Below are 12,418 nucleotides of genomic sequence, written 5' to 3'. Positions count from 1 at the left end.
TAATATTATAACGATTCAAACAAGGATTTTAACTATAACAGACTGTGTAATAAATATTTAATTCTAGTTGTCATCTGTAGCTTCACTAGCGTTTTATAAGGTTGATGATCAAGTTTTATACCTAAATATCAGTAGCCTATGTCCTGGAGGTTCAAGCTTGCTTTATACTATCAAAATATATATATATATATATATATTAATAACTTTATAAATACGGTTCAGTGGTTCGGCTGTGAAAGAGTAACAGACAAAGATACAGTTACTTTCGCATTTACAATATTAGTACAAATATTAAGTAAAATCTACAAAACAGAACAACGATCCGGTTACGTATCATAAAACGCACTTTACGTACATTTGACTTACACCACGTGCGAGCAAATTTAGTGCGAATAATAAACTTAGCTACCGGCTTTTATCATTAACACACCGTTTCAATGTATTTTTATTTATTTTTTCCCTTTAATATTCAAGTTTGAAGTTTATAAAGTTTAAAGGAAGTAAATATAATGAGTTTTTGGCATTTTCATATGTTGTAATGATGATATACTAGGGTAAGCAGTTAAGACGTTATAAGTGGAGTCAAGTGCAGTTATGCAGTGAGGAGGACAGAGAAAGAATAGAAAAGAAGATGATTAGAGTTTTATTATAAAAAAATCTTATTTTGAGCTCGTCTTACTTGAACTGACAATACATTCAATAGCAGGATAACTTGTGCTCCGAAGAATAATAAAAGAAGCATTATACACAGAATTTTATTCTGAATAGGCACTCGCTATGTAAGATTTTCAGAAAATCTTAGTCTTTTACTGCGAATACAAAGAAATTGAATTCTCTTTAAGATAGATAGGCGCTCGTAAGTGAAATAAAACCAGTAACCGATTGAGTTTTTTACGGTAATTCAAAATCGTAACTAATATTGACTGTGACTTGGTTTGTTACGTTTTCTCGTTTTAACTACAGAAAGAGTCTTTGTGAATGGTGGTCTGTCCGGTGTAAAGAGAGGGACATAGGGTACTTAACATTCTGCCCTCACAAGAGGGCGAGATCCGGCGAGACGAAGATATTGGTCGAAATGAATTCCAGAACTACGTTATCCGTATGTACGATAACTTCAAACCACAACAAATGATTTTTCCCAATTAATTTTATAAAAAAGTTTATGGCTTTCAGTGAAAGAAATAATCTCATGAATAGTGAAAATATTTATAGTCGGGCTGTGATATTCACATTATTCCGAAATGCCAGCTGGGTCTGAATTAATTATTGTAATAGGATTAGGAAGACGATGAGCAAACTTAGAGATCATCTGCATATGTGAGTGTTGGAGAGGACTTAAAATAGACGTAATTCATGCAGATTAAATAAGGAAGAGGGAATAGTATGCCACCTTACGTGACACTTACATTGACTCTACTGGCAGTCCGGTGACAACAATAAATCCGCTACAAAAGAACTGAGCTTATGAAATCAATGTTATTAACACTAGTACCTAAAATGTTTCGATTTAATAAAATCAAATATCCTTCTGAAGGCTTATTCCTTTCTATAATAAATGATATATATTACGTAGATTTTTATGTACTTTCGCTATTAAATGATTTAAATTTGATGTTAACAAAAATCAACCTTAATTGGGTATATTTTGTAATGAAGAATGGTGTAATTAGGTATTCATTGAATATATTTCTGTACGTGAAGATTCAAAAGTTCTTGTAGAGCTTGCTTGAAAAAATTATATTTTGATTTGATTTTAAAGACTATTTCATTTTCAGCTTATCTGTACTAATATTATAAATGTAAAATTAACTGTCTTCCGGTCTATTGCTCTTTCACGGCCTGAACCAAACTTGATTAAATTTGGTACGAAGTAAGCTTGAACTCCAAGGAAGGACAAAGGCTGATTTTTATGCCTGATATCTAACAACTAGTTATCCATAAATACACAAATGTCATATGTTCATTGCATTATGATACTATAACCTCATCGGAAACCAGTAATGATAAAGATTTTTTCTACAGTTCAAAGAAGGCGTCTTTTATGATGAATAAAGTTTACTAGTGCCTTAGAAAAGAGGAAATATTGTGTATTTTAGAAGGTAAGTAAATGAGGATAGTAATACATGGATAATGTAACCCAAAGCTAACCTAATAATTACGTTTTATATTTCCTGAAAATTATATTCAGTTCCCAAGGCACACTAATAATAAACTTGTTTGAACACTTGTCTGACTTTAACTATTTTTATTTAAGAAAATACAAACTAATTAATATTAAAAATAAATCAGGAAAGGTAGGTAAACGATATATCACTTGAGCAAGCTGCTACTCACTTATAATCAATCAAGATAAGATTACCGACTTGCGTGGATTCTCTTTATAAAGATATAAAAATATAGACACGTGTAATATGTCCTTCGATAACAATCCAAATATAATATAGTATACTTTAATGAAAGACTAAAGACTTCTTTGTTATGATTATATAATATACTAGCCGCCCCTCCCGAATTCAGAAGGGGGATTTTTTTTCATGTCTATGGTAAGCGGAAGTGCGGGCCACCTAATGAATTTTGGTCATTACCACTCATAGATATTGGCGCTGTAAGAAATTTTAACCATTCCTTACATCGATGGAAACTACGATGTTAGGTCCTTTGTATCTGTAGTTACACTGGCCCACATACCTTTCAAACCGAAACACAACAATACTAATTATTTCTGTTTGGAGGAAAAATATCTTATAAGTGGGTGATATAGTGACAGAGAAATAATAGAGAGTTTTACTTAGAATAACCTTTAATATGCACCATGTTTCTATAGTAACATCCTGTAAATGTCCCCCAGCTGAGCTAAGGCCTTCCTTATGAGGAGAAGGTTAGGAGTCAACTTTGACGTAAAAAAAAAAAGACCCGCTGAGTTTCTTTCGCCGGTTCTTCTCAGGTCAGGGTGTTCCTTTTTCCGAACCGGTGGTAGTGTTTAATTTGACCATCAATAAGAAAGTGTAATGCTTCTACATTGAATAAAGAAATTTGAGTTTGAGTTTGAGTTTGATTTGAGTTTGAGTTTGACTCCAACACGCAGCTACAACGCGGGTTATTAGATACACATGTGCCTAGGCTTACTAGAAGCCTAGTAGTGGAATGTGTTCGAGATTTATTATAAACACCAATTAAGTAGATGAAAATTCAGCGGTGCCTGGCTTTGAACCCGCAATCATCAGTTAAGATGCACGCATACAAACCACTGGGCCATCTTGGCTAATCATATCATGTTTGACATGTTTCTATATAGTACAGTAATTTGTTCTATGAGTATCGCCAATTTTGTTAATGAGTATAAGACCAATTCTAAGAGTGGTATATAAGGAATAATTTTAAGCTAATCCAAAAATAAAGATACATTCTATTATCATTATCATAGCTCACTCAATGGAAGCTGAAAAAAAAAACCAGATAAAGGCACTAAAACTCTCTTTTCTTTATATTAAGGCAGATATGTGTATTTTCCGTCGGCTGAATGTTAATAACAGGGCATCAAAACCGCGTGTGATCAAAATACAATAACCCCGGAGCTATTGAAAAAATCTTCTCTGTAAGCAAGTTCGTGACATAATTTTATTGAAATAAATAAACATCCAAATCGTAATATCTTCATTCGGAATGCTACTGCAAATTGATTGCAATTCACGTTAATACTATTGAATATAGTTTAATTAAATGCTCAACGAGCCGAGGTGGTCCACTTGCTACTTAACCGAACATTTTAATATTATTAATTCAATAGATAATTTTTAAATCACCTTTTTATTGACCAATCGATATATACATTTGTCGGAGCAAAAGCCCTGCCACATGTGTATCCACCAACCTAGTTTGCAACAGCTTGGTGGAATAAACTTTAAAACCTTTTCCTCAATAGGAGAGATAGGCTTAGCCTAATAGTGGAATGTGTACAGTTTATCACTTTTTTATTTAAATGATTATTTGTTAAATGTCATTAAGATCGCTTACGAGAGTAACAGATGCAAATCCTTTGGGGCCGTTGCCAACACATCTGAATATCTTATAAGATTTCTTTTGTCATACATATTGAATACATATCCATCATCTTCTTAATACACCATAAATTGAGCTTTATCTGTATCGAGACGAAACGAATTTATTGTATAGGAAAATAGTCAATTTATATTCAGATTCGTAGGCAGCAGTAAACTTTGGACAAAGAGCGACGTAGCTCGGAGACATTTGCATAAAATGTCAGCTCTACCTGAGGGCACGCTATTGTCGAGACAAGTCTGGTAATCTTAAAATATGTGCATGTTATTAATTATAATAAAACTTTAAAGTATACGTTCAAAGTTATTTTTTTATTAAAAAAAGTACAAATATATTATGTCAACTTCAAAAATGTTTTTATAGATTCACAATCTCGACGATTTTATTTTATTTTATTTCAGTTGACTAAGAAAGTATTAATTGATACACTGGGCTTAACATTATTAGTAAGTTCCAATTATAAGCCACCCAAGATCTACCTTCTTGAATATTTAAACATTTATCGATCTTAAATCTATTAACAGGATAAATTTGATATAATAATAAATAAATATAAGGCGTACAATGCGTACATAGTAATTACTTTAACTCTAAAAATGACTACATTTAAAATTAAAATAATTGGGTTTGAAATCAAATATTTTAATCTTTTTGAAAAATCACTCGTCATTTCCGCCAAGGCAATTAAACTTCACCGAAGTTAAATTAACAGATATGGCTAAATAAGTTCATGGCCCTTTAAGATATTTATAGATATGTATTTATACGAATTACCAAAATTAGTGATTTGCATTACCAGCATTAGTGTCAATAATTCTAATCAAGCAAGCACAATTGCTTTTAAATAATACTAATGAGAGTAAATGTTATGGAGACAGAGTTATCCATATTATTTATTTATAGATTTTTAAAACACCATCGGCATATTCACAAATTATCGAGTAACTAATTAAGAAAAGAAGTTAACATTTTCTTAAAACTATTTCTTTTATAGTTTTATATTATGAAACAATTTTTGAAAATTTTTGATCTATGTGAAGTACCCTAACTAACTGAACTAAATATTAATTAAGCTCGATATGTCTAGCTCGTCACTAAGTACGTGATATATTTTTTTATGTGCGGAATTTAGTTCAGAACTTAATTCTCTTGAAAAAGTCGATGTAAACGTATAAAAAGACCAAAAATGCACTTCATTGAAATCGTTTCTTACGAGCAAAATTCAATCGTCATTTTACAAGTGTCATTTCGGAATGTTCAATGAACAACTACTAACTCAAAGCTCTTTAATCCTTAATATATATGTAGGAATGATGTATGTGTAATAATATGTTTTATAATTGAATATATGACAAAATCTCTTCATTGAAATTCGTCTAAATCTACAAAAACATTCATAAAAGCTAAGCCCGATAATGTTTACCTCGCTTTTATCTGATTGATTTTCTTCTTTGGTATTCCTATCTCTAATAAAAGTAGCGAGTAAGAATATAAGAAACAATTATAGCCCGCGGCTTCTGTCGTTAGATGTCAGGCATAAGTTCAAGCTCAATTCTTTTTTTTTTAATTTGGCTTTTATTTGTGCCGAAAGGGCACAGATTATTTCGCCAATGTCACGTGCGACAAGCTTACTTCATACCATTTTTTTTTTAAATTCGATTTAGAGGTTCTGCCAGAGTAACAGGCAGACAGCGTTTCTTTCGAATTTATAATATTAGTGTAGATGATCAGTTGATTCTAAAGTTCAGAGCTAGGAGATCACGAACAGTTTTATCAGCAGAAGCAGTTATAAGGATAAGTACATGTGTTTTGCTAAACAAATTTTAATTAATTTATAATGTTGGCATTTGTAATAATATATGTGTATTTATTGTCCCAAAATTTTAAGCAAAAATTTAATGGAACTTTTTTTTCGTTAGCATTACATATTTTATGGTACAAAGCTATATACCTAGGTCAATGCAACAAAAAAACATGCGGATAATATGTAAAATTGAATATTTCACCTTTCACCAAAATCCTGTAATTCCTTTGTATAGAAATACAAGGTCAGGATTTTCTGACTATATTTATATACGAGTAGCAGAGGCAATCTCGTATGCGGGCGTGTTTAGGGGGCACACTTAATTACTTCCCAGCGTAGCGACAAGAAACAGCTAACGTGATATAAAATTAAACTGTTAATGTATGTTAACTTAAGCGATGAGATTCTCAACAAAATGGAACGCCTTCCAAATACGTAAATGATAAAAGGATACAGGAAAAAACACATATATGCCGTTTAATTTATTATTTAGTTCGTAGTGCTAATAGCTAAGATAAATATTGTAGGTATTTCACTCTGCAGAAAAGCTTATGTTCCTGATGCCTTCGCATCGCGTCGGATTTATTACTGACCTCGTTCACCGAGGAAATGGTCGGTTGTGGAATAGCTTGCCCGAGGACATTAGAAAAATCCCGACACGGAATTCGTTTAAGCTGTAAATCAATAATTTGTTACTTTTGAAGAAAATAAACATTAGAACCTTTTAAAACAATTAAATCACCTTAAAAATGTTTATTAATATTTGTGTTTGATAGTAACAAAAAATATGAAAACCATAATGCTGAATCAATATGATTACTAGTAATCCGTATATAAAAATCGTACTATTTATCGTCATATTTCTCCCCCTTAAAATTAAAATTTAATTAATTTAAGTAAAGTAACTTTAAGTTAATCTTATAGTTTCGGAGTATAAAATGTAATCTTCTTTTATTTGCAATTAATTATTATTATCCATTCATACTTAGTTACTTGAATAACAAAGGAATACATCAATAAAGACTATATCGACATTTTAATTATACATGGTTTGCCTGAATTACTTTATTAATACTTTCTTTGGCAATAACTGTATATACTATCGACATATTTATATTCATCAACGTTTACAGTAATCTATACCTAATTAAGCGATTGCAAATATTCAAAACCGTTACTCGCATATCGCCGTTACTCGCATTGGTATATTTGTACGATCGATCTCCATAAAGACTTCGACATCGATTCCATCACCAATCAAAATACTATCTGCGGCGTATTTTGATATACCCAGACAACACGGTCATCTGTTGATAAGCTCAGGCCTGTTCGTATATTATCTGCACTCAGAAATCCTACGAGCATTCGGAACTAAAAATCCTATAGAGTTTCTACCGCAAACGCTGTCTTAGTAAGGGAAACATTACCCAGACATAGTCACCGTCCTCGGGTATTCCTGAGTTACCGAATTCCCGAGTTACCGAGACCGTCGGGCTCCTCCCGAGGTCGTCACGATAACTCGCGACGCTACGCGAAGTAGACAATTATTATATTTCCACCAAATTTAAAACATAGTTATAATGAGTATAAAATGTTCATCTTTGTCATATACTACTTGTTATAAACGAAAACATAAATACCTTCAATACAATAAAATATATCAAAAGTAAAACATATTTGGAACGAACAACAAATTAGCATTGATTCAAAAGATTAACCTGGTCCCTAAAATGAATTTATTCATCAAAATCTTAGCAATCGAATCGACGTGAATCCTGAAACTTGATTAAAACTCCTATTCAGTTGAACGTAATCTCGTTTTTGTGTAAAATGACTCAATGAGTCTTAAAACAAATGATTCAATCTATTGCCGTTTTAGTACAATCTACGTGACGTAACTTTATCTATGTATAAATTACAATATGTTAGCATTAATTAACAAATTTTAAATATTACTAATTAAAAAAATATAAGAGTAGTTTTTTTTTCAAAACATGTAAATTGATACATACTCGTACAATACCACAAATTTCCGATAATTATTACGGGTGAATTTCGACCGCAGAGTGAATTTTACATCACGTTATAAATAGTTGTGTAACAATAAATATGTTATAGTTTATATATAATGACGATGGTATCCTCTTGATCGATAACGGTCATAGAGGCAATGGTGCAAATGTTTTCGCAAAAACACAGATGTACTTATCTCACAACTTAACACGACCGACGATACAACAGGTACATAACCGGGCGCCAGAGTGTAAGATTTTAGTGCAAATTTATTGACAGACAATAATTTTAATGCCCAAATCCGAGACTTCAACCTAAGACCTCGAGATTAGCTTATAAGCTAATCACTACGACAGCCAATGACACAGTAAACATCTTTTAAATTCTAATAACCTCATAACTCTACAATTTTAATATAGAATTTCAAATGGTAAGCATAAAAGTACTACGAACATTGAAACATAAACAGTCCCACTGATTGTGTCGTACACATGCTGAGCTTTTTGAAATGTCAAATTACTTTAGTTTTAGAATTTGTATCTAATTGCTGTCCCGTTTATATAGAAAGTTGGAGAAACATAAGCAGAACTTTTTTGATTTAGAGATAATAATATTGTATCATTTGTGTCTGTAGAATAAGCAATACAATAGAAACGACTAAAATATGTACCGATAGCTTGTATAAAACAAGTAAGTTGGATTAAAAAAAATATCGAATAGTTCTATATGATTGTCAGTTATAGTCGGCAACAGTTCTTTAAAACGAATAAATCAATCTGCATTCGTTTTAGTTATTTTGCATTTCGCTTCTGTAACATATTCATTGGTTTGTTGCAAGCGCGTTTCAAAACTTTTACATAACTATTCATGACGTACATATATTCTGTGAGCTGGATTCAGTTATTTTTAAGAGAATGCATCATAAAAGGCTCTGTTGTGTTGTTTTACACATGCATATCTATACAGAATGTTTAAAATGAATAAGTTTATTAGAGACGGTATAAAATAGTTATGTTTTACATCATTTTATCTTTAGTACACAAAAAAGTATCAGGCTGTTAATGTCTACAGGCCAGGAGTTACTTTGGAGTTTACTTCAACTCGCGGCTCCAATGCGGATTGAGGGATACTCGTGGCAGTTTTTCGTACAAGATTCCACACGAAGTTTTCCCTTCAAATTCACATGTGTTTAATTTATATAAAAGCCAATTATACCTAAAAAGTACCTTAGTATTATTTAATACCTAACTTTGAGATACAGTGTGTATTACTTGTGACCAAAGCAATAAAAACGACCAAGATATATGACACCTAGTACCTGCTACTAGGGCACCTCGTTACCAAAAAGAATCTCAACCCTTCAAATGCTCAGTGTCTTAATTTTTAAATGTCCGACCAAAGGTCGCATCATGGCCGAATCCGATTCCGAAGCTTATTAATTGACTATCGCCATGACCTTAGCCTGAAGTCGAAGCCGAAGCTGAAGAATTAATAAACCTACAAAATTCAATTGAATATCTTTGCCAAATTATGCAGGTTTGAAAATGACCTTGATTTAAAAAAAACACATATTTTTTTAACTGCAATATTCATTAGATTCAAATTCAATAAAACTGAGAAATAATATCGAATAAGGAAAAGAAACAGCCTGTAAATTTCCCACTGCTGTGCTGTGGCCTCCTCTCTTATTTGAGGAGAGAGTTTAAAGTGAATTCTACCACGGTAATCCAATTCGTGATGTGGCATTTCCACCTGGCACAAAATGTATTCTAAATTATAATTAATCACATGAAAATTCAGTACTGCTTGGTTCGAACTTAAAACCGTCAATTACGATTCACGTTTAAAAAATATGATATTAAATCATAAGTTTCAGATTATTCTTCCTGAAATGTATGTTCGCTATATAGGTATATAAACCTTTATATATTTAATTTAAGTGTTAATAAGAAACGTTTGTTATTTAAAGTAAAAAAAACTTTATGTTGTTATCTAGTACACAATGCAAAATACATAAATAATTTCCAAAGTACGTCCAAGGCTTACCGAGGGAAGTAATTATAAGGCGCCTCCAGCGGCTAAAGTTAACAGGTACACAAACCAACTCACATAACGTATAAACTACGTGACCTTAGAAAGTAAAATATACTAAGCAAGAAATGAAAATATATTTTCAGCTTAAATTTATTTTGTAAAATATTGAAAATGTTACTATTTGCGTAGCAAATTCATAAATATAATAATGTTTTTTTTTTACAGTAATAATATTAATTCGTTCAACAAATATATAGTTTAACTATACTAATACTAAGATAATATGTTAATAATAAGTGTCAATAGATTGCTCTTATTAATGTTTTGATGATTCTAAATCGCGCTGGCAAGTTTTTTGTAATAAGTAAATTATTATCTTAAATTATTTCATATTTTACGAACAAAAACGCCACCCGAACACCGTAATGAGGTGCGAACTCATACGGGGCCCTTAAGATGGACGTCATTTGGAGCCCGAGACGTCTCGAATTTCAAAGCGTAGTCAAGCACTCGTCGTTGCGCCATTAAATCCAGTAAGAGCCAACAACAATTACACAATCAGAATACAAAATAAAATAATATTATAATATTAACATTGCCCATTAGAAAATGTAAATATATTTTGAGGAGCATTACTCAAAACAAAATTTTATAGACGAGGATAGGTATGTAAGGCGGTGTACGATACACCCATTTGGGTTGATACTCTTACCGCTCAAAACAAGGCCACAGAGCGTCATAGCGGTGATGGCTATACATCATCATCAGCCCGCATTCGTCCACTGCTGAACATAGGCCTCTCCAAATACACGCCACTGTGGTCTTTCTTCGGCAACTCGCATCCAGCTCCTGCCAGCCGTCTTGCGCAAATCGTCACTCAACCGTGCCTGAGGACGTCCTACACTACGTTTGCCGAGACGCGGTCTCCACTCTAGAACACGTTTTCCCCAACGGTTATCGGTTCTACGACAAATATGGCTGTACGTGGTTACCGAACTGTGATATCAACAGTGGCAACGCTGGAAACTCCAGCCGGAGATGCTCGCGTTAGTGTACCCCACTGGGTGAAAGTCAAGGCGAGCGACGTCCGTTCAGGGTCTACTGAGGTGGGGTGAATCAGAAACCTAGCCCAAGGAGACCTGATTCACAGATGTAAAGAGGACGCCATTCGCAGACCTGGTGACAGTGGATTAAATGTGCTCCTATTTGAGGCGCTAAACATAGTCTTTTTGGTTTTGTCTTACTGAAAAGCTACTAAACCGGATGATACAGCGCGTTCTCGAATACGTTTTAGTATATAATATTACCATATAAACAGTAGCGCTTCGCAATTTCATCCGCTTATAATTTAAACTATTGGCGTGACAAACGTAAATTCCATATTCCTGTAAAAATTAATAATAAATATTTATTTACGTAGCCCTGAAACCTTAGTGATTTTGATCCATTAATTTAAAGCATCATTTGAAAATAGTTTATAATTTGAGTTATTCTCAACTCACAAATTTTATTTTCAGAATAGTACTATAAATAAATTGGATTTTGACTATAATAAAACTTACTCCACATACAGAGAGTAATACTCTATTGAACAGTAAATTTATCTCCATCAGTTCAAATTGGCGTCGTCGGCCGATAGTCACGAGGGGACGGGTCACCAAATCCTAATGGTCTGAACGTAGCATACATCTGTTTCAACAGTGAGGATATTGTATCCGTATAATATCCCGCCAATATAATCTTTTATATTTTCATTGACTAAAAACAACCCGAATAAAGGATTATTCGGGTTGTTTTTAGAAGATCATATATATGCATAATAATATCATGTAATTCGACATTTTACATTATTATAATAGTTATATTTCAACCCGATGCATTTGACGCTTCAATATTATTTTATTCTGTAATTTCCGGACGGATATAAACTGTACGGTATGTTGATGTTGTATTGCTATCTAAGCAAAAATTGTCAAAACTATAAAACATGCTGGTACTTAAAATTTTTATATGGAATGTGTTTGGAAGTCCAAAATATTAACAGTATTTTTTTCTTTTAAAGATAAATGAATAAAGATAAATGTATTTGACTTACAGTTCTAATTTATATTCAAATAAATTATACATTAATTTTTAAGTATTATATATATTTTTAATTGGTAATTTTAGGCAATTGATCAAATGATAAACAATAAATATTGATGCGTGCGGTAGTGTGTTCATATATTAGAATGTAGAGAAAATTACCTTAGCTATACTTAGTTAAATATTTACTGTTTAATGATATTTCATTACTTTAAAATTATATAACGAGGTAAATCCTTATTTACCTAGTCATGACGATGACCTAGACCAAAAATGTATTTGCATTCGCCGACCTGTTAAATAATTGAATTAAATACAAAAATAAATATAATATTACGTTCCATATACACAATAAACTACAAAACTAATAATAACTGTTCACAGTTACGGAGCTACTGACAGATAGAAAAGAATCTTCAAAGG

The sequence above is a fragment of the Vanessa atalanta genome, chromosome 7 (genome assembly GCF_905147765.1).
Source record: "Vanessa atalanta chromosome 7, ilVanAtal1.2, whole genome shotgun sequence".
NCBI lineage: Eukaryota > Metazoa > Arthropoda > Insecta > Lepidoptera > Nymphalidae > Vanessa > Vanessa atalanta.
This window is presented reverse-complemented; position numbering follows the sequence as displayed.